This window comes from Chionomys nivalis, chromosome 26 (genome assembly GCF_950005125.1).
Source record: "Chionomys nivalis chromosome 26, mChiNiv1.1, whole genome shotgun sequence".
Taxonomy (NCBI): domain Eukaryota; kingdom Metazoa; phylum Chordata; class Mammalia; order Rodentia; family Cricetidae; genus Chionomys; species Chionomys nivalis.
In genome coordinates, this window is record NC_080111.1 from 28,041,815 (window position 1) to 28,063,738 (window position 21,924).

At 41.4% G+C, this 21,924-nt stretch overlaps 1 protein-coding gene across 1 annotated transcript in view; it reads right to left on the reverse strand.

Annotated features, from left to right (window-relative positions):
* Positions 1 to 21,924, reverse strand: part of Cdk14 (cyclin dependent kinase 14) — a 617,691-nt gene that overhangs the window by 587,822 nt on the left and 7,945 nt on the right. The window contains exon 2 of the mRNA XM_057758883.1: positions 20,886 to 20,979. The gene's annotated coding sequence lies outside the window, so the exon portion shown is untranslated. The remainder of the gene's footprint in view (positions 1 to 20,885; positions 20,980 to 21,924) is intronic.

The window sequence follows — 21,924 nt, forward strand, 5'->3', positions numbered from 1 at the left end:
AGCGTAAGTGCAGGCACTCTTTAATAATTCAGTGGCCTTCTGGAATGATGAAGTCATACTGATGAGCTCAACAGAAAACATTCAAACACCAAGCAAAACCTAAAGAGACTGGTAAGCATAATAGAGCAATAAAAATAAATTCTAACTGCTCAAAATGTTTTGCTTTTTCTTACATTTATGCATATTTCTTAAATCATAGTGACAGCTTTTCGTTTCTTTGTTGGAATACATGACAGCTAGTCATATTCTGGAGCAGGTGCAAGACATAAATGCTTTCGTATTCAAGTCAAGACTATCAGTATTCCATGTACGGTGATGGGCAGGCCTCCATCATTTTGCATAAGTTATCTCCTGGGACAGCTATCACTGTATCCTGTTACTGCACTGTCAATTTATTCTCACCTCAAGCAGTTACTCTTCAAAGGCCGTGGTAAAAGGCACTTTACTTTTTAGATGCACTGATAAGGAATAAAAGAAAAAAGTCCAACATAACAGAGAACAAAGTCACTAGTAAGTTTAACTTAATAAAGTCTAATACTTTTGAAATGGTATTTTGTACTTTTGAATAATGATAAATTGATAAATATGACTATGTAGAATAACTCATTGAAAAGCTGGAGAGAGAGAGTAACAAGTGCTTTTCACAAATTAATAGGTATGGCAGATTATAAACTAAATTACGATGAGATATAAAGAGGTTCATTCAAAAACCTATACTATAATCAGAATAAAATAAGAGTTCCCACTGTAGTTTCATATCATTTATTTCTTTTGCTGTTTTGTTTTTCAGATAATAATGAATCAAAGTCATGTTCAAGGTGCATAATTAGAGAATAATTTTGACAGTTTATTGACAGTGGCATGAATTACAGCACAGTTGTTTTGAACTGAGATACTTGGAATTTTTTTTAAATGAAAGGACAAAAACCATTAAATTTCTCCAAAGACATCAATTACTGAGATTTTCAAAGGAATGTGAAATGGCCGTTATGTAGAGAATCACTTAGCAATTGACTGTCAGCATTCTCACCGCTAACAGAGTTTGTGATAAGAGTTCTTTTAAAACAACATATTTAAACCTGGCAATTATAATCTTATAAGTGGTCAAAGCCTTTCAGTTATTCTTAAGTTTTCTACATTAAATAATCTTGCCATTGCCTAGAATTTTGAGAATAAAGCATTCATTTGTGGCAAATTGTATGATTTACTGAATTCCAGTTATGATATTTCCTAATGAGGGATGAGGCCAATTGATTTATACAGCTGGTGTAAACCCCCAAGAGAATTCCTACTAAGAGAATACCCCCATCGAAACTAAAAAGACTAACCAAGAACCCTATAACATCCTTCTCTGCTGATGGGGTTTGGGACTCACTCTGTGACTTCAGACACCAGAACACCACTCAAGTCTGAGAAAATGAGGCAACAGAGCAATGGCCTCAGCTGACTAGATAGATGGCTTCCTCCTCAAAAGGACAGAGAAAGTCCCAGGATTCTGATTGAACAAACAAGATGACTAATTTCCAAATGACTGTTTCTGTCCATCAACTAATGTTCAAGTTTCTGCTTGTGAGCATTATAATTTGGATCTTGAATATTTCCCAAAGACACTTGTTGTGGAATATTAAAGATGTGTTAACGTTCCTTTTATGCTGTAGAATATTTGTTCAATAATGCAAAGATGTGTTGTGTTCTTTTATGTTGCATTTATTTAACTCTGTGAAGTTTTGATTCTCTATCTAAAACACCTGATTGGTCTTATAAAGAGTTGAACGGCCAATAGCTAGTTAGGAAAGGGAATAGGCAGAGCTGCCAGGCAGAAATAACAAATAGAAGGAGAATACATATTAGAGTACTACTCAGCAGTAAAAAACAATGACTTCTTGAATTTTGCATACAAATGGACGGAAATTGAAAACACTATCCTGAGTGAGGTAAGCCAGACCCAAAAAGAGGAACATGGGATGTACTCACTCATATTTGGTTTCTAGCCATAAATAAAGGACATTGAGACTATAATTCGTGATTCTAGAGAAGCTAAATAAGAAGGTGAACCCAAAGAAAAACATATAAGCATCCCCCTGAATATTAACCTTCATCAGGCGATGAAAGAAGACAGAGACAGAGACCAACATTGGAGCACTGGACTGAAGTCTCACGATCCAAAGGAGGAGCAGGAGAGTGAGCACGAGCAAGGAACTCAGGACTGCGAGGGGTGCACCCACACACTGAGGCAATGGGGATGTTCTATCGGGAACTCACCAAGGCCAGCTGGCCGGGGACTGAAAAAGCATGGGACAAAACAGGTCTCGCTGAACATAATGGACAATGAGGACTACTGAGAACTGAAGAACAATGGCAATGGGTTCTTGATCCTATTGCACGTAATGGCTTTGTGGGAGCCCAGGTAGTTTGGATGCTCACCTTAATAGACCTGGATGGAGGTGGGTGGTCCTTGGACCTCCCACAGGGCAGAGAAACCTGCTTGCTCTTTGGGCTGAGGAGGAAGGAAGACTTGATTGGGGGAGGGGGAGGGAATGGGAGGTGGTGGCGGGGAAGAGGCAGAAATCTTTAATAATTAAATAAATTAATTAATTAAAAAAAAACCAAATAGAAGGAGAAAAAGAGAAGAGGAAAGAGAGAGATACGGAAGATGCCAGGGGCCAATCACCTAGTCACACAGCCAGACATAGAGTAAGAGGGAAAGAAAAGACATTCAGAAATAGAGAAAGGTAAAAGCCCAGAGGATAATATAAGAAAAGCTGGCTAGAAACAAGCCAAGCTAAGGCGGGTAAGAATAAGTCTCCCTGTAATTATCTGGGAGCTAGGTGGCAGGCCCCCAAATAGCAAGAGTTAAAAACAACCAACTCCAGACATTAGTGTATTCAAAGGTGGGAGTCACCAGACTGTATAGCATGGGAGGCGGTGGAATCTGCAGAAGGTGGTCTTTATAGGTCTCTGTAGAAGTATGTTCTGAGCTATTGGGACATCGCACCTTATCCAGTGAGACGTGAGCAGCTTTCCTCTGACACAAACCCTTACCTTGATGTCCCAAAAGCAAAGGAGTCAAGTGACCATTGGCTAATGACTTCAAACTGTGCACTAAAATAAACTTTTCTACATTTAAGTCAGTTTGTATTTGAGGTAACTTGCGACAGCAACAGAATGTTGATGCAAAAGGAAGTTGGTCAAGCCATGCTGGTGGCACACACCTTTAATCCCAGCCCCTGGGAGGCAGAGACAGGTGGATCTCTGTGAGTTCGAGACCAGTCTGGTCTACGCAGTGAGTTCCAGGACAGCCAGGGGCTACTTAGAAAAACCCTGTCTCTGAAAAACAGACAAACAAACAAACAAAAACCAACCAAACAAGCAAAAAACCAAAAAAGAAAAAAGGAAAAGAAATTCCTAAAAGAATGACGCATGATAAAAAGATCAGTTTTGATCCAATGCAAGACCCGTCCTGTTTCGCACGCACATATCCAGGTTTCCCTAGCTTAAAAAGTCTGGCTTTGTCACGTTGGATAAAAACTTTAAATATATACAGAATCAAGCTTCATTTAACCATTTTCTACAGTAGATAAGTTTTCAGTTCTTGATGTTGCATTCTCTTGATCCTGGAGCTGAAGACTGTGAGATTTTATATTGAAGCAATACTGCTAGCAGAAAGGATTTTAAATCTTTGCACATTTTGCCTAACAAGTGGAAATTTCAAAACCACAAGAACAGTTGTTGCTTTTAGTCACAGATTTGTTTTTCTTGTGACAGGCATCCAGGGCCCGAAGGATAATCTGTCACGGGGGCCATGGAAATTTTGGTAGCACGATGTTGGCTATCAGGGTATGAGTATATGGGGCATTGTGAAGACTGGAAGCTACACTCTCCCCAGTTATGTCCGTGTCATTGCTACCTTGCACTTTCGCTGACAATGTGGTCTGTGTCAGCATCTATCTGCCAAGAGGAAGGCCCTGAGGACAAAAAAAGGACCTCCTGAAGCAGCTTATCAAGACACGAGAGTACAGTTCAGTGCGAGCTTCATGTAGATAACAGGCCTCCATGACTAGTGGTAGGTTGTGAGCACAGCTGTGTTCTTTGAGGGACTCACTGCCCAGCTGGGATCCGGGAGGCTCCAGCCACACACAGTGACAAAGGGTGGGTGGCCATGCAGATGAAAGGGATGTACCATGCGGTCAGCCTCATCTCAGGTTCTCTGCCCAGAGGGATTCGGGGGAGGATTCAGGGAAGTTGCTCATTCAACCGTTACTTCACAAAACTCAGTGCATTTCCTGGGAACTATCATGTCAAATACTACCAGAGCTAATACATCACCAGCCAATGGGGAACAGTTCATAAAACAATGGTGAGTAGATTTAGCTGGTTATCATCAAATGTTAATGAAGAAATTATTTAGCATTGACACTAATGTGGTGTAAGAGCTTTCATAGTTTGTATTTTGGAAAAAGAAATATGTACATGTATTTTAAACCTATCATTGATTTGATCAAAATTTCATCAAATTCTAATAATATTAATCATTTCAAATTTAATACTGGAGGGAAACTGAATAATAGAGCTTTTTTATAAAAACAAATGTGAACAAAATTAGGAATAAAGTATTTATTGTCATAGCCACAATGGGAAAATAGTATCTGACATGATCATAAGGTAAGCCAATAAAGCTGAGTATGGAAATTGGTGTGTCAGATGCATGAATATGTAATATCTATAACACTCTGTTTCCAAAAGCAAGAGTAAAAAGATTATCAAACTAGTTGGGATAAATATTACTCAAAATTTAAAAACAAATGAAAAAGAAAACCCAAATCTTAACTAATCACAATCTTTTTCAACCCCTACAATCTCAAATTAGTAGACAAGTCTAAGTAATAAAATACTCTACAAAAATGTTCAATAGAATTAAAAACTTTTAACATAAAGGAATTTTGATGTTCAATCAATCCCAAAGAGTCTGTAGACATCAATAAAATCCCAATGGAAGCCTGAAAGAAAAAGGATATGATAATTACTGGATGTTAACTCTTACACTGCATGTTCTGACTAGAAGTCTTAAAAGTTCAAGACAACACATCACTTGTAGTGTTTGTAGAAAGGCAATATTTTCCAAGCCAGAGGTCGTTACGTGAAAACCTTGTATATGGCACTTGGGAGGCAGAGGCAGGTGAATCTCTGTGAGTTCGAGACCAGCCTGGTCTACAGAGCTAGTTCCAGGACAGGCTCCAAAGCCACAGAGAAACCCTGTCTCGAAAAACCAAAAAAAAAAAAAAACAAAACAAAACAAAACAAAACAAAACAAAAAAAAAACCTTGTATATGGTCACAATGATTATAAACTCAAATTAGTCCTGGAGTGAATTGAATGGAAGGCTCTACAACTACCCAAGTGAACATCAATGATTTGTTTTCCTTCTGCTGACAGGAAAGGGAACAAACTGAGCGATCATGAGGATGGCGTTTCCCAAGCCCGCACTGACCCAAGCCCGCACTGAAGTCTGAGTGCACACCCACTATAAAGATTCTGGAGAAAATTTCTAGAACATGGCAGAAGAGAAACCTTGTACTCTGAGTGGATGCGATGAGGAAATTCAGGAATGGGCAGGCAACAGTGAAGGAGCCATGGCGGTCTCCCATTCCCAGTGCAGCGCCTCAGCTCCCTGACACTGCTCTAAACCGCAACCCATGACTTTCCTTTTCCACCTGAAATGTTTGCTTCCAAATAGTCCTCAGTTCAGCTGAAAAAAGAAATCACTCCTCCTGTTATGTGGAGGGCAACCTTTGTTTATTTTTATTATTATTTAATTAATGCTTTTTCATTTATTTTATATACTGGCCACATTTTCCTCTCCCTCCTCTCCTCCAGTTCCCTCCCCTTCACTTCCCCCCTTCCCGCCTCCTATCAACCCCCTTCCCCATCCACCCTCAGTGTCCACGCAGAAAGGAGCAGGCCTCCTATGGACTAGAACAAAGCCTGGCACATCAAGTTGAGGCAGGAACAAGACTGGCAAGGTAAGCTGGATCGAGAACCTGTAAACCCCAACACCTTCAGATGGCTGTCTGTCCGGGGTACACACCCTCTAGGCATCCTCTCTTGAGAACCACATCCGCTGTTACACCCTTCCCAACTCCCCTCCTGGATGACTTTCATATCACAGTTAGAGGTATTTTTATTGTTGTTTATACATAACAATACATTTATTTATGAGATTTTTTTCATACACATATCCAACACCCTTTGATCACATTTCCCCCCATTCTTTGTCCTCTCCTCCTCTCCTCTCTCCCACTGTTCCCCAAGAAGCCCCATTTCTACTCTGATGCCTTTCTAAAAGTCTAGACTCTGTACATGCGGAAACGCAAGGTGTGTGGTATTTTGGGCTCTGATTAAGTCCCACCCCTTCAGGGATGCCTTTCTACTTATCCCAACTGGAGTCCCTGCTTTCTGTTCCTTTTGATCTTCCGGTGGTGCTGCAGTTTTCAGGTATTTTTCTTTGCACCTTATTCTTTTTGTAACCACACTAGAAAATATCTGCTCCCTACAGTTAGAGAGGTCTGCCTGTCTTGTCTAAGTTGCGTTCCCAGTGCTTGGCATACAGAAAAAAAAAAATCAATAAAATATTCAGTCAGTTCCCTCCCACTCTGATCTAGCCCACTCCAGCTCCCTTTAGTCTTATCAATTCCACAGCGAAAGAAACTCACTATCTACTCAGTTTTCTTATTGTCAATACAATCGATATGCAGAGCCTACAGGGCAGGGTTTGTGAGGTGCTGTGTCACGGCTATCGTGTGCTCTGAGCTTCTGGTGTGTGCGGTAGTTATCAGACTACCACCTCAACCATGTGGACATGGAACTATCCTAATCCCGATCTCACAGGCAAGGGAAGAGATACAGAAAGGTTAATACTATATCTAAGACCTCACAAGCGGTGAGGATTCCACACTCCACAGGGTAAAGTGCATTATCTGCCCTACAGTAAGTACATGGAGAGAGGGAACGATAACATGAGCTGGGTATTCAAGAGGGAAACAATATATACATACATACTTACATACATATTTACATGGGTTAGGTTAGGGTAAAGGTTAGGGTTAGGGGATGTATGTATGTATATATGTATGTATGTTTCAGGGAGGCCAGGATCATCGTACGAAGAATTGAGTTAAACTTTGAGAGAAAAAAGATTGGAATTTTAAATAAATGAACACCAAGAACCAGTGTAAGGGCCCTTATCAGAAAGTAAATAGTGAGAACAAACCTACAGAGGAAGAAATACTAAAAGAGAACAAGAAATTTAAAAAATAAAGAAAAATGAATAAAAACTGAATTAAGGTCTGAAGATTATTGTGATGGTTACTGTAGGCCCTTTTTCTAGTAATACTACTGGCTTTATTATCTGCTTCTGGTGACTACTTCAGCAATTTAAAATTTTCTGATGATAGGCATGACCAAAGTCTTACACTGTCATAAGCAACACTGTGAAAGAGAACTCTGAAAATGTCAGCAGGCAGGAAAAAAGAGCAGCCAAGGAGACACAGAGAGGCCAGGCGGGGACCAGTCCAAGCCAATGGAGATAGAACACTATCCCTTGCCTGCAAGGGGCTTATATCCAGACACAGAGATGATGGCCACTGTACGCTCTTGCAGTGGAGTAAATACAAAAGCTTACAGTTCCCAAATTCTACAAAACAGAATTATTTTAAAAAGATATTACTGGGGCTACGAAGATGGCTCGGCTGGTTATAGTGCTTGCTGGTGGTGGAGGGGCATGGAGATAGACAGATCCTCAAGGCTCCAAAGGCCGACACTCCAGCTGAAATGGCGAGCTCCAGGTTCACCGGGAAACCCTGTGCAAAGCTAATGTAGTGAACAACAGAGGAAGTCACCCAGCTGATGTGGGAGCTTCCTCTGTATGCCGTGGTTACCGTTAATGGATAAAGACACTGCTTTGGACCTATAGCAGGACAGAACTTAGGTAGGTGGGGAAAACTAAACTGAATGCTGGGAGAAAGGAAGCAGAGTCAGGGAGAAGCCATGGAGCCGCCACCGGAGACAGATGTGCTGAAACTTTGCTGGTAGGCCACGACCTCGTGATTAATGAAGCCGGGTTAAATTAAAATGTAAGAGTTAGACAGTAAGAAGCTAGAGCTAATGGGCCAAGCAGTGATTTAAATAATATAGTTTTTGTGTGATTATTTTGGGAGTCTGGGCAGCCGGGAAACAAACAAGTGGCCTCCTTACTATAACACCCAACATTGACTTCCATATATCACACACAGGCAAGTACACACATGTTCACACACCACACACAAACACACATACACAGAGTGTTTAAAATAAAAATTAACTCCAGGACTGGAAAGATGGCTCAGCCATTAAAGGGTAGACTCAATTAGTTTCAATAGTTATTTAATTCAGAAGTATTTATGCAGAAATGTCGATACTAAAACAGGTACATTCTATGATAGTTGAAAATAAAATAAAAAATAAAAGCTGCACGTACTTATTTATAACATCTCCTCTGAACCTGTGCCCTCAGCAAATCTTCTCACTCTGCTCTCGCCTTCTCTGGCCCCTGCCTGCGGTTGATTGTAATGAATTTTCTTGAGCTGAAAGAACACTTCTCCTCCTCTTTCAGTAGGAAGCAATTCCTTAATTCTCCTTCCACATCCCTACCATCTTCCCATAGAGTATTTCCCTCACTTCTGAAATAACTAAAGCCGCGCAGAGAGAGGAGAGAGAGAGAGAGAGACAGAGAGAGAGAGACACAGAGAGAGAGAGACACAGAGAGAGAGATATTCAGAAAAGACCTCAGTGTGCACAGTTTTCCTGTGTTTACTCAGCCAGACACAACGGTTTTCCCCAGTACTTTAGGAAGCTTGCCATCACCCTGTTTATGGGAAATGAGCCCTGGAAAACGTCGCTGCTGCAAAATTAGGGAGACTTGCCTGCTGTTCTCCCTCTGTCTCCCTGTGTGGCTGTCTGTCTTCATCTCTCCCTCTCTCTGATAATTATCCAACTGTGGAGATCTAACAGTGCCATGGGAAGCATCAAAGGGTGGAGGGGGCGTGATGTGGTGGAGGGTTCCCCTTTCTACCACCCTTGGGCAGAAGATGCCAGATCACAGTATTCTTTCCCATAGAGCCTAGGCATTGCTTAGAATCCCTTACTGTCTGCCCGATGCTTCACGTAGCCAATGTCTTTGTAGATAAAGCATTTATTGTGTATGACTGACCATTCTCTTAGTACACAGAATGCATGCTGTAACTCAAGACACTCCGGGAGAAACTACAGTCTATTTTCAGCGGCCGTAGAACCTATTATTTGGCAAAGTGCTTCTTAGTAGCTTGAAACACTAATAGTTTAAAAGCATTATTGTAGTTTACAGAAAAGAGTGTATAAACAGCTTTCGCCTGTGCCGTCCACTCCCTGCTCTTCAGCGCTGTGCTCACTCACTCTAGGATTCCCCCTCCCAGGCCCTCAGAGAACTTCACAGCCTCTCTCAGCGCTTGTAGATTGGGGACCCTGAACTGCGCCCTCCCATCCTCTGTTCTCTCTGCAGTCTGCAAGCATCCCTACCCCCATCCAGGGCTTCGTGCACTGTTTCCTCACTTAGAGCCGCAGACCAAACATCACTGGTTCCAGTCCCACCCCTATAGCTTCTCATTGGAGCCCTTCATTCTGTTACCACAACTTCAATGTAAGAATTTTATTCTTTTGTCTTTTTCACCGGGACCACCAACACGGGCGGGGGACTGTGAAGAAAACAGTTTGGGTCACCCTGTGCCGGGGATAGCAGGCTACGTCACGACTGAGGACGCAGACCTAGGGAGATCCTGCCGCTGCTATTTCCTTCAAGTTGCAGGAAGAGGAAAGAGACTAGGTAGTTATGTCCCTGAGGTCTCAGTCCCAGTTCAACTCCCTGAGGTAGACCGGGAAGCAGCCAAGCAGCCGAGGAAATGCCGAGGCCTCTGGACTAAGGCAGTCTCTCCAACCTACATGTCACTCAGACTCAGCTTACAGCTGGGATGGATTTCAAACCACCAGCTGCAGCCTTTCGAATCTGTCCTGTAGTATTTTTAATAAACCTGGGGATAATTCAGAAAATTCTTTCTTTTCATGGAAATGTCCTCATCGTCCCTGACTTTTCTTCATATCCACAGCATTCTTATCTTCCGGCAGGCAAGCTAGAAGCGTTTCTCCATAGCTCCTTTCAACCCTCGCTACTCCATGACTGATTAGTGTGCTTGCCTCTTCTGACCTCAAACGTAATCACATCTTTCTTATTTGGGCTTTATTTCTTATTCACACCCTTATTTGGGCTTTCTCTGGTGCTCATTTTAACGTCTGGCAGGCTCCTTATTCTTTCTGCCTCAACCTCTCCTCTTTACTCACAACCTAAAACCCCAGCCCTTCAGGAACACCCTCAAAGTGCATTCACTTACAAATGCGGTTGCTTCCTCTTACCCACTGAGACTTCACATTCCTTCACATTCAAGATTGTGTATGGCCATCACCTATGAAACAATGCTTAAGTCCCTAGGTGTAGATATTGAGGTTTACTGCAGATCTGGACCAAGTGCCTTTCTCAAAGCACAGTACCGTGAACGACAGCTCAGGTCCCGGAAGCAATGTGTGTGGCAATGAGCAGGGCCCACGGGTATTGGCTGAGGTGTCCTTTCTACCTGAGAGGTAAGCATCTAAAAGCAGGTCCCTGAACCATGCCCATGCTGAATCCCGATTAGCTGGGCTGCCATGGTTACCTGCTCTAAGCGGTACCCAACCCCTCTTGTATACATTCTCTACCCTTTAACTTAACCCTTGGCACCTATAAACCTCGTCATGGAACTTTACCAGAATGCTGTCGGTATTGAATAAACTTGTCTTAACGTTTTATGTTCCTTGAAGGATTTTAAGTGTCTTTTAAATGTTTCTTCTAAATGTTCTCACAGAATTACAGTGGCATAATAGGCTCTAACAGCTAAAATAGTGTCATTTATAGAGTGCCCAACGTATCAGTTCCAAACTTTCTCAACATTTTCAGGGAGAATTCAATGGTGTGCTAAATTCTCCTAAACTACAAAACAGAGAAAAAAAAACTAACTGAGGCAAAGATAACCTGAGTTCTTCCCAGCTCAGACCATGTCCTTCCCCTGACCAGAGCCACCCTTTACTGCTTGTGAGTTACAGTCGAGGGGTGTTTCCTTTAACGTTACTCCCCACTTTCCTAGCGAAGTTGTTGTTCTACCTTCCCTGCAGGTAAGGACTCAAGATCCAGCAAACGGAACAATCGCCTTAGATGTCTCGGAATTAGTAAATTCCATGTAACACTAAGAAATCTGATTCTAGAGCTGCACCATCCACCCCTCAGCCCTCCCTCAGACAGTGCTTGTCACTCATAGTTATTCATAAATTCTGCCTATGTAACTTCATTTCATTCACCTAGGAGCTGTTTCTACAGGACTAATATTTACATTTATATTAAAAATTTATAAAAAAATTTATTCCTACCTAAGATTTGATTAATTTTGGTCTTTATATGGAATAAAATAAGAAGTGATTCCAATTACTTCAATATAAATAATGTGGCCAGTTGCTGTTTCTCACAAGAATTTGATGCAGGCCTGGAGAGATAGCTCAGAGGTTAAGAATGCTTATTGCTCTTGCAGAGAACCAAGTGGTTTCCAGCACCAGCACGCGCGCGCACACACACACACACAATATATATATATATATATTAATAAAAATAAATCCAAAATATGCATCTCTTTCAAAAAAGAAAAGAATTTGAAGGGATTTTTACATGAGAGTAAGCTTAACATTAATGTTTATATAAATAAGTTATTATATAAACAACTGATCAAGAACATATGAGGGATTTGTAGTTAATGTTTATCATTATTAACTTAACATTAATGTTTCTAGAAATAAGTTATTATATAAACAATTGATCAAGAACATATGAGGGATTTGTAGTTAATGTTTATCATTATTAACTTCTTTAAATCATTAAGTTTTATTTTATACTCTATTGTATTCAAATGACTTGGAAGAGTCAGGATAAAAATGCAACCCACAGAAATAAGTAGGCACCAGTCTGATCCCCCAAAAGAATCTTGAATTAAACATTATTCCACAAAGAACAGGGGAGAAAGAAAGCAACAGAGTCAGAACTAACCACTAGGTTTTAATTTAGTATAAGGATATAATTTCAGGGGCTGGAAAGATGGTTCAGCAGTTAAGAGCATTGCCTGCTCTTCCAAAGGTCCTGAGTTCAATTCCCAGCAACCACATGGTGGCTCACAACCATCTGTAATGGGGTCTGGTGCCCTCTTCTGGCCTGCAGGCATACACACAGACAGAATATTGTATACATAATAAATAAATAAATATTAAAAAGGTTTTTTTTTAAAAAATATAATTTCAGAAAAGCGAAAAACGGGGGAAAGTTTTAACAAAAATGAGTATGGCTAACATATATGTACCTAACTGAGATGTAAGGCGCTACCAGGGCAATGAAAAAGTCCTTAAAATACACATCATTTTACCTGACATGACTTTAACAAAACTGCTATTCAGTTTTGCCAATGTCTATTACTTGATTAGACAAGTTCCACTGCTTTTTAAGATTGTGTGTGTATACAAAAGAATTCCAAATAAATTACCCCCAAAATCGCACTGCTGGTTATGACAGTACTAGTTTCCAGAGCTCCCTAGTGAGTAGAGTCAGCCTGCGATGCAGTATAAATGGGTAACTAACATCCACGTGGAGAAAGAACGCTGGGGAGTGAAGGAAGGGCAAACCCTTTCATCACAGCTACCACAATGCCAGCATTTCAGACAATAATAATCGAATTTACAGAGCCTTGTTAACGAAGCTATTGTCATTCTGCCACTCACCCCCGTGTCTTTAACTGGTACCAACTACCAGAGAAAACAATAGCTTGGGTCTCTCTTCGTGATTTTGTTCATTAGGCTCAGGCATACGCAGTGTATAATTTCATAGCATCCATTTATCTACAGACAGTCAAGGCCTGGACAAGTTTCTCTTTAATTCTACTTTTAAGTGAAAATATTGTTATAAGATTACATTTAAATGATCATTTTTGATCATCTGAACAATGTGCCCACAAATTATGGCTCATGCACCAAAACCATGCACTTGGTTGGAACACAGACACGTATATCCATCTCTGAATTGTGTGTGGGTGCTTTCTCACTAAGAGAGCAATGCAGATGTGTCAGGATCAGAAAGCTCCAACAGGCTGATGCAAAGTTTGCCAGTTATCTCTTATTTTTCTAGGTGAAAACTACACCTTCTGGGCTTCATCTTCTCTTCTCCATTCTGAGCCACCACATCTGCTTTCAATCTTTTCCCAAAATATCCCAGTTGAAAAATTTTGATTCCTGGTAAATCTCCCAGCTTATACATGGAATCAACTCAATAATGACAAAAAAAAAAAAAAAAAAAAAAACCAGTAAGCACACTTACTAAGAAAATACTAAAAGGGGGAAGGAAGAGTATGCCTTCATGGATGGCACAAAAGCACTTCCATCATGCAGAGTCATTGTCCTCCACATTCCCTAGACCAGTGGTCCTCGCCCTTCCTAATGCTGCGACCCTTCAATACAGTTCCTTATGTGGTGATGACTCCCAACCACAAAATTATTTTTGTTGCTACTTCATAACTCTAATTTTGCTATTGTTATGAATCGTAATGTAAATATCTGTGCTTTCTGATGGTCCTTGTCCATCCTGGAAAGGGGTAGCGACCTACAGGATGAGGACCACTGACCTAGATCAATGCCAGCTACTGTGGTGCGGACCACGGCACACCGCTCCTGTGTCTTCCTTCTCCAGGGACAAGGCATTCATTCTTCCAGACGCCAGGTCCTTTTTGCAAACTGACCTCATTTGTGGTTTGCATCCTGCACATAAGGATTGACACCACTGTCTCTCCATGGGTCAGTCCCCGAAAGCCTGGCTGGTTCCAGAGCTCCTTCTACAATTTGCTCTCTCTCCGGCGTCTCTACGTCAGTTCGACTCTTCCCTCCGCCCAAGACTGTTTCTGTCTGCCCCTTACACGCGGTGCTGTTCTTTTGGAGACAAGGCCACGCATGCGCAGAAAATAGTCTCCAAGTGGACTACAAACCCCAGTGGTACAATGAAAAACCACGCACGCGCAGGACATTTTCTCCCAAAATGCCCAGAGCCCTTTAAAAATGGGCGTTCCAACCCGCCCCCCCCTCTCTTTTCCCTTCCGTCTCTTCACTCCCGCTCCTTGTATGTTACCCTCCCCCATTAAAGTTTACCCACGTGGGACCCCGCGTGTCTCGTCTCTCCTTCCCCAACCCCGCGTGTCTCGTCTCTCCCTCCCGAACAACAACCCCGCATAAAAAATAATAACACGCGGGACTCCTGCCAACACCGCTGCTGAAATCCAGCAGGCTTGTGGGCCTCTTTCAGGGAGCGGCACCCCACATGGCTGTTCTCCTTCTGTTTTCCTGTTCCTCTGGACCTGGACTCTTGACCTCCCTGCTTCCTCCTCCTTCCAATCCTACTTCCACCATTGCTAGATCAATGCTTTGTTTTTCCTCAATAGTTTATTGTCTTTCCTTTAAATTTATCAACAAATATAAAAAGAAGACTCGCACAGCTCCATCTTCCCTTGCCTTCGGGTTTAGTGCCCTTCAATCCGGGGATTGAAATTTGTCTATGGGATTCACAGATTCAGTGTTGCTTTCTCAACAATTCTAACAATGTATTCTTGAAAAGCTGTTTCCTACAAATGGGTCGGGGTAAAGAAATTCTCTGCAGTATTTCTAAGAAGCTTACCATTGAAGAACGTTCGCCTTTTCTCTCCGAAAGAGCTGTCTGTTCAGTTATTTATTCATAATATGCTATGGAAAAGGAAATAAATTTACCTTCTCAAAGATCTTTAACAAAATCCACTAACAGCATTACAGTTTTAATCTTTAAATACATCAACCATAAAATGTCCACGGGTGCCATAAATACACTACTGTGATCTTAATACTACTGCTATTGAATATTCAGGAGTCAAGGAACATAGGGTAGCATTAGCCTGGTGAGAATCTGACAAAGAGGAAAAAGGCCAAATGTTTGAGGAAACTACCAGACTCGTTGTCCTCAGTGACAGAAAATCAATGGCCATCAGTGACTCCCTAAGCCAGGAAATCATCCAGATACATTTTCTAAGAACTCAGTGTGGACCAGGACTGCTCTTTCTCCCACCTGCTTTGTGAAATAACATTGTATAAACCCCATGTTTTCCTACTCCTCAGACCTGAAGCCTGTTTATTCTCTGCCTTGTGTAGATGAAGGTGACCAGCCAGAGGAAGCCACAAGTGAGGGAGGAACTAAGGGAAGTTTGAAGAACCCAGAAAAGAGTCGCACAATGGGTAACCTGGAGGACCGGGTGAGATGAAGGGGGAAATCCCCAAGAATTCCTGAAGACAAAGGTCTCCTTGGGTTTCCTCAGTTAAGTGGTAAAGAAGGGAAAGGGGAAGTATTTTTTTTTTTTGGCTTTGCAGTCACTTCTTTTATTTATTTATTTATTTATTTATTTATTTATTTATTTATTTCTTAAAGATTTCTGTCTCTTCCCTGCCACCGCCTCCCATTTCCCTCCGCCTCCCCGAATCAAGTCTTCCTCCCTCGTCAGCCCAAAGAGCAATCAGGGTTCCCTGCCCTATGGGAAGTCCAAGGACCACCCACCTCCATCCAGGTCTAGTAAGGTGAGCATCCAAACTGCCTAGGCTCAAGGGGAAGTAATTAAATTCCCAAATAGTTTAAAATTTTTAGCACTCCCCTGCCAGTACTCCGATTATCATTTCTGTTGCTATTTTGCAAATCCTAGTCTAACTACTGAATTATTAATGTGTTTTGCAAAATGAGGATAATGACATCTGTTGTCACGTTTCCCACATGGACCTTAGCTCTGTGGGCCTACAGTAAGAGCCTGACTTATGGCTGTCAGCCACTGAAAAGGTCTGAGGTAGCCTATCAAATGGAAGAAAGCACTTGCCGATAGCATTCCAGTCGCGGTAACCAGGAACTGGTCCATTTCTTGCATAATAAAAGGCCTGCCGCCTGTTCAAAACGGTGGTGAATTTAAAGTTTAAGATTGGTTACAGTTGAAATTATCTTAATTCATGGTATAGAGTATAGTTAGAGTTGCTTTCTTAACATGAAATAGTCTCATCTCTTAAAATGCATCAGGAAAACCAGTGCATTTTAAGAAAAATGCAACTGAAGTAAATGGAATATCACATAAAAATCAATTGGCAATAAAACCAACAGTTGCTTCTTTACCCCTCTCTGTCCCGCATGCAGGCACAGGGTTGGTCTTTTCCTTGTAATATCTCTAGTGACGTGGATACTTAGTGCGTATCAAATCATAACTACTTTGATAAAGAACAAGCACTGGAGAAAATGAGTATATCAAATATCTATGTGTTATTAACATTTAAAACTTTTAAAGTGCTTTAAATTTTTTTTTTGTTTTATTTTTTGAGACAGGGTTTTTCTGTAGCTTTGGAGCCTGTCCTGGAACTCGCTCTGTAAACCAAGCTGGCCTTGAACTCACAGAGACACACCTATCTCTGCCTCCTGAGTGCTGGGATTAAAGGTGCGTGCCACCACCACGTAGCATTTTTTTTTTAATTCAAGACAGGGTTTCTCTGTCTAACAGTGCTAACTGTCCTGGAACTCAGTTTGTAGACCAGGCTGGCCTCAGATTTACTGAGATCAGCCTGACTCTGCCTTCTAAGTGATGAGATTAGGGGCGTGCGCCACCACTGCCCGGGAAAGTGCTTTTTGAGGTAAAGACTGATGTTTCTCTTAGAACCTCTGTTCAGCACTGTGACTTGAACCCAGGGCCCTCTGCATGCTAGGCAAGCGCTCTGGTGCTGAGCCACATCGGCTCTCGAACCCAGCTGGGATGACTGGATGATCAAGGACAACTTCTTTTCATAGAATACTCTCTCTCATGAATGCTCTGCACACTCAATTAGCAAAGGTAGAGAATGTCTGTAAAAGAAATTTAAACTGAGGATGGACAGTGAAGTTAAACTAGAACCAAATCAGTTGTCAGATCGCATTTCCAAATCATTTTTTAAAATGGAAATAAAAGAAGCTTCAGCAATGGGTGCTTGCTATGGCCTCTGTTTCTATGCATGTCATCTGTTATTGTGTTCATAAGCACTACACAAAAAGGTAATGCTATAATACACCATAATCTTTTAAGGAAAATACAAAGAATGAGCCCCTTGCTACGCATGTACTGTGTCCCATCAGTTCTCCGCACAATTATTCTTTTGTTTTTGAGAGGAAAGGGATACGGCCATCTTACTTTGTCTTCTACTGACAAAGTGTTGTATGTTAATAAGGGAAGGACACAAACTCCGATATCAGGAAAATATAATCTCCTATACAAAATGGGGGTGCCGAACAAACTGTATTTTGGGCAACCATATATATATGTGTGTGTGTGTGTGTGTGTATACACACATAGACACATAAATCACTTTATATGCAGATAAGCCCATTTGTATGCATTCATTTTTGGTTGTTTCTACCTGTCTTATCTTCCTACCTTATCTTATAAAAGGCATATAATCTGACAAAAAAAAATTCCAAACTATAAAAGAGTGGAGAAAGAGAAATTGGGAAGGAACTACGAGCTGTATGAATATTTTCCAGCTCTGCAAAGACACTTTGGAAAAAGACACTCTATTCTCCAGGAGAAGAAACAAAAGGGAAAGGCTCGAAACAGAGGAAGACAGGGAGCCAAAATATTCTACTTCAGTTGTGAAAAGAAACTAGTCTTTGTGAATTACAACAGAATGTTCTTGCAAACACAGTGGAGGCCTATTGGATGCGTGGGGGAGAAAGAGCCAGGTAAGACACAGGGGCAGGGAGAGTAAGGACAAAGTATAACAACATATACTTACGAAAAATGTCATAGGAAAATTATTATTGTGTATGCCAACTTAATTAAAAACTCACTCAGGAGAGCTTCAGAAGAATAACTATAGGAAAAATATTTCGTCAAATGTAAAGATAAGTGATTATTATTAGAATAAATATTATTATTATTAGACTAAGGATGTTTTTTGTTTGTTAGTTGGTTCCTTGAGAGAGAGTCAGTCTCTCTCCTGGCTATCCTGGACCTTGCTCTGCAGATCAGGCTGACCCTAATACACTAATTCACCTGCACCTCCCGAGTGGCGGGATCAAAGGTGTGTTGGCACCAGGCCTGGCTTCATGTTTGATGACAAGAAATAGTGAAGCTATCTCAAAACTCCACGGGAAAAAAGTAAAACTCCTAGAAAAACAGGGGCAAACTAAGAAAGATACAGAACATAAATGAAGCGAGGTGTGGTTTTAAGATGAAGTGTAATTTTAAGAAAGAGAATTCCATCGGCTTGGACATTGTTGCTTCTCCCTCAAGTGATGTGGATCGGTTTTGAGTTTGCACGCTATGTTTACTCCTCGTGTGTGAATTATCCAGTCTCTTGAGTAGTTAAAAATTTCAGACTTGAAATGTGAGCCTTCTGAGGTGGAATTACAGTTGCAAAATGGAAAGTAACTTCTACATAAAGTCAAACGAGTGTAAAAGCTTACAGAACCCGGGGCTCAAGGGAAGAGAGGATAAACGATAAGGTCTACAGAGCTAGTTCCAGGACAGCCAGGGCTACAGAGAAACTAAACTCTTCTTTGAGAAACAACAATAAAAGATTAAAGGAGAACATTGCCACTCCTGGCCCTCAAATTTCTTTATCTTAATAGAAAATTTTCTTATCTTATAAAAACAGAGGATTAAATGAACTAAGTAAATTCCAAAAGATAAGCAATAGATAAATACTAGTAACCTTTAGGTTACTAAAAACAAACAAAAAAATGGCTAAAAACCTCAAAATAGCACATAAAATAGCAAAATAATAACAAGATTATTGGGACAGCTCAAGATAAAATATTCAGCTTTCCGGATGGGGCGCTAAGTGTAATAGTGTGTGATGTTAGTGCAATTTGAAACATTCAGCCATGTAATTCAGCGAATGAAGGTAATCAGCAGGACCACAAACAGCCAAACTGCAGGATGGCTTCAGCAGAGGCATGCTGGCTTCAGCAGAGGCATGCTGGCTTCAGCAGAGGCATGCTGGCTTCAGCAGAGGCATACTGGCTTCAGCAGAGGCATGCTGGAGGTGGAGGTGGGACAGGAAACTTGGTTAGTCTTTCTTTTCATCTTATTACAGTGTATGTACCTTTCAGTATTTTCATTAAGCATTTAGCTAAACACTTCCTGTTAACTGTCTTAGTATTTTTCCAGTGCTACCATCCCAAAGCAGACTCTTAGGAAGGGTAAAATGACATACTCCTGCATGTATAAGTGGTAGGCGAGGCAATACCATAAGAATCCTACTGCTAATAGTGCAACCAGTATCAGCATCGTGATTCCAAACAGGTCAACTGAAATTGATGAAAAGAGACATATTTTAAAAACAGATCAAAAAACTCTTATGTTTTTAACTCTTCTAGTATCATGCAATCTGAATTCCTAGACATACAATTCTCTGTCGGAATGAGGCTACAAGAGCCCTGCGTGTTCTAAGGCCACCATTAATACGACAGTCACTGCTGAAACCCGCATTGTAAAGAGCTTAGCAGCCTACTGCACCATTGCCCCTGTATTTGGCCTCTGTTTCATTTCTGGTACTTTCTCAGCAGGTAAGATAGTAAATGCCCGGATTTCTGGGAAGGTGCCTGCAGACACCAGGGGGTGGGCTGTTGTCTAAGCACCAGTGTTCTGTTGTCAGAGACAGCCCACACTGGCTGGAAGAGCAGGTGTCTACTCTGGTGAACTTTCCCCTCCTCCAGACCACACAGCTCATTAGCCTGGGGTGCGGAGAAATGAACTAGAAGGGAAAACACAAACGAGGAGACCAGAGTTTCTCCTCCTAGTGAATGCAAGGTGTTTGTCTTTATAAGGTCCAAATACAGACGATTTAAAAGACCCGTAGAACCTGAAGCAAGCAGAGATTTAGGCAGAATTATATATTTTCGTTTCAGTTAAGAAAAACACCAAACAACTTGTTGATAGATGGGCTTTTCTTACCAGAGTCGTGCTCACTTGGAAAATCACCTGTTTTAGCTTTTCTAGAAATTTCATTGAAAACTATTAGTAATTTTTTTCCTGCTTTGGTAACTACCATACAGCATGTCCAAATTTGACATTACAAATAGAAAGATTCTTTTCGGCAAATGAGATTTGCTATCCGAAGGAGTCACCATTCTTGCAGCAGGAGCTGGGGGGGGGGGGGGGGGGCGTTTGTGCTCTCTATCGGGACAGTCCGCCCCAGGATAGCACACACTCACCCATCCAGATGGGACTTCTCAGCACCAGGAGTCACCATTCTTAATGGTAATTCTCCATACAGACTCCATTCACCGAGGAAGTGTGTTACAGTAAAACCACTCGGCTCAGAACATCTGCAGTACTAACATGTACATGTGTACGTACATACACATACATACAATCACATGTGTGCACCACACACTCACACACACACACAGTCAAGAGTTTCTAACATCACAACACAAACATCCCTTAACTAGGTTGTGAACATCCTACAATAGAGATTTTTACAAATGAAATCTAAACTGCCGAGTATTACAGCAAGGGTCAATTCCACCTGAAACAACCAACAAGGGCAGCACTGAAGAACAGCCCTGGACTAGAGAAATTTACTAATGCAAATGCAATCATTTTGAATCCCTCAAATGCAGCAAATCTCTACTATTGCAAGTCAGAGGCAATGAAGTCACAAAAATTGAAATGAGGACCACTTACCTCTACAGTTCGCCCAGAATATGGAGTTGAATTTGCAGTCGGAATATGGGAAACAGTACTTTTTGCAGACTCTTTCTTCTCGGCACCAAATGCACTGTGTACAGAAGGCGGAGATAAAGCGTCAGAGTAGGTAACAACAGCAGCAGGTTTGCAGAACTAGTGCAAGGGAGTGGTGGCACACACCTTTAATCCCAGGGCTCATGATCTTTGTGAGTTCAAGGCTACCCTTGGCTACACAAGACCGAGCCAGAAACAGGTCCAGGTGGTGGTGGCTCACAACTTCACACACACACACACACACACACCGTGTTTAGGAGCTACACATCTTTAATCCCAGCACTAGGGAGGTGTAGACAGGAGTGACATGACTAGGTGGAGAGAGGAATATAAAGAGGAAGAGACTGAGTGTGGAGTCTGAGGATTTGTGGAGAGAGGATCTTGCCCTTTCAGTATGAAGATTTGGTAGAGGTAAAAGATCTCTGTAGGGGTGGCTGGTTTGTTTTTCTGATCTTCATTTTTTTGAATCCAAACATTTTTTTTTTAATAAATCCCAATCATTCTCAACACTGTTAATGTTTTAGTAGAAGAAGTCATTAGAAGCCTGTGAAGAACCCTTTTTATCTTTTTCTTTTTTTTCCAGACCTGTGTTCTCACAACAGAAGCAGTGCATGCTGGCTGCCAGGGGTTCACAAGTTCCCTTTGGGAATATCTACCCTTGGGGACCACCTTGCCTTTGAGATTCCTATCCTCATGGACGAAAGACTGACTAATACAGAGCTCCAAACAGTCTCCCAGTGAACATCTTTGCTTTTAGCTAAAAGACTACTCTGCTATGTGCTTTTCTTTTTGTTTTTTAAATCACAGGTGATCCATAGGTCGGAGCAAATGCACATGCTGAGCTCTTATCTTTTCTTGACTCTCGTCCCTTGTCTTAGGATCCTGGGAATCCTTCGTGGAATTTTCCCTACTACTCAGTCACACAGATGTCCGCACACTTAAATCCCTTTCTCAGATGCTGCATTTTGGAGGATTCAACCCA